Source organism: Pundamilia nyererei, unplaced genomic scaffold (genome assembly GCF_000239375.1).
Source record: "Pundamilia nyererei isolate P.nyererei 1_Seehausen unplaced genomic scaffold, PunNye1.0 scaffold00261, whole genome shotgun sequence".
NCBI classification, from domain to species: domain Eukaryota; kingdom Metazoa; phylum Chordata; class Actinopteri; order Cichliformes; family Cichlidae; genus Pundamilia; species Pundamilia nyererei.
The window spans coordinates 712,166-714,598 of record NW_005187662.1 but is presented as its reverse complement, the minus strand read 5'-3'; positions in this window follow the sequence as shown (position 1 = coordinate 714,598).

The window sequence follows — 2,433 nt, the reverse complement described above, 5'->3', positions numbered from 1 at the left end:
CAAAGTGCTTGGGCCTGCTTAGTGAGGTCTGCCAAAGTGGTTTACCAGCAGGTGGCATCAAAGCTTAGAAAATGACTCAAGGCAAATCAGAGCTGAGTAATATTTTAAAATCAGTTTACTAATACTATTAATATTCTAAAGCCTTTTCTGTTCTCAGAAACAGCTTGCAAATTGACTAGAAGAGTACCTTTAACCTAAACTTGAAATTTTATAAAAGTCATTATAAAAAAAATGAAAAAAAGGGTAATCATCTTTAAAAGTTTACAAGTAGATTTTTAAAAGCCTTTTAAACTGAGTTTTTGTGCCTTTCTGATGGCAAAGGGAAGTTTGTCCCACAGTGTTGAAGCTATACATGCATATGTGCTCATACATAATACTAATTTTCATGTAGGGTGGAACAGAGGTGCAGTGGTTAGCGCTGGGTTCGAATTCAGTCCGCCTCTCTCCCTCCCATGAGCTCTGAAATGGATAAATAAAAGACAATGGCTGAATGTGAGCTTTATGTCTTAATGACATTTTCCAATATTGATCTAATGTTTAACATTTACTTGAACTGTAAAGTTTCTTTTCTGTGATGATTTGTGTGGACTGTGTTTGAAGGTGCAGGAGGACTGTCGTCTTACAGTAAGCACATTCCTCAAAGCCATCATTCATCGTGTTACAGAGTTACATACAACTAGACCTGATTTTGTTTCCTATTCATTGTAGTATCAAAACAGTTTTAGCGCATGAGGTCTGTACATGCTCGATATTGTTTCATTTTTGCTGAATTGGTGAGTCAGACAGAAGCTGTTAACAGACAGGTTTCCTTCCTCTGCTGGCAAATGTGGACAGGCCTCATTTTGACTCTGCAGTTTTGTCGAGACTGTCAGACTAATGCACACAAGTGATAATCTATGGCAATTTGCCTTTGATAAAGTAAATATCAAATAACAAGTGTGCAAATAACAATTTATTTATTTTCCAAATTATCTGCTGTGCATATCATGTGATCGGTATACTTTACAGGAGTGCTTTGTTTACTGTAATGTCAGCTGACATTTTAAATGTTGATAGAAGGCCAAAAAAAAGCACTTTGACCGAGTGGAAAATAAATACTTGTATGATATGAAAACCATTTTAATAAATCACCTAAGTATGAAACAGTTATTATTAGTGCATATGACAGAGAAGCCTCCCTGATGTTCAGTGGCACACAGCAGAGCATAAATGCCTTTTAATGCTATATTTAGTTGCTGGTGTTCCTCTGGGAGAACAGCATAAAGCTTTAATGTTTACATGCCACATACAGTGCAACATATGACGTAAACTCAATACTTCAGAAGAAATGAGGCCACTTGTGAAATGCTGAGATGCATCCTGCCAAAGGTCTAGCCCTCTGCGTGCAACAATTTAACACAAACCATATGGAAAAGAAGCAGGAAAAAAATGTATGTGTCATGCTATGATTTACCCATGAAAGTGTTACATTTGCAGTCTTCTCCTGGAGAAAAAACCCCACGAGAACTGACTGCAAATAAAGTAAAAAATCAGTTTAATTAAAATATGTGAAAGGATTAATTTCCTGAGAAAATCACAAGCAGCAGTCTAGGGGGTGAAAAATAATGCCAACGCAGAAGTGCTGAGCACAGCATTTCCTTGGTTGAGCCAATAGAGCCTGACTCCAAAAGTGAGTCGATCTGCAGATACACCATGTTAAAATGCTCAGTTTTACCACTGATATAAATATGTTTACAGCCTTTTGCAAAAACCATTTGGGCCACTGTAGCTAAGTTCTGTATTCATGACATGTGAATTTTGCTCTAATGTTCCCATTAAAATTCTGCTAAGGCTTGAAGTTATGCAAAACATGGGAGCATGGATGGTTGGTCTTGATCAGCATTCAGTTGCACTAAAATATAATGGAGTTTGTTGTTCAGTTTTTCTCGTTAAAACATTTTGTTTTAGGCCTAGTTTTCCAATAGCCAAAATTAGCATGTCAATGGACTTTGCTCACCAAGTTAGCTAGCCCTGAGTGGTGTTAGCTGTTTTCAGGCCTCCAAACAGGCGTCCATCTTTTATGTAATCTACGGTTAACCATAGTGTGAGATGAGACTATTTACAGTAAAAGATGTAAGTAGTCATACTGGTTAGTGAACTCCATATGAAGCCTAAAGTTTAGCAGCTCATGAAGGAGGGGTGGCAGTGACAATAAAACCGAGGACAGTGTACGCCCTTCAGCTAACAAAGTCAATTACAACTGGTAGCATTTTAATAATAATGTTAAAGCATTGAACTTCATGTTTTATTCAGCATGACTTTAAACTTCTAATTGAACCCATAAAGTTATCAGTAAAATGTTTACGTCGGTGGCCGAGTGAGAGAGCTGAGGACTTCTAACAGCTCTGTAACAATAGAGTAAAAACAGGACACCAACCTTCTTGTGAAAAAGGA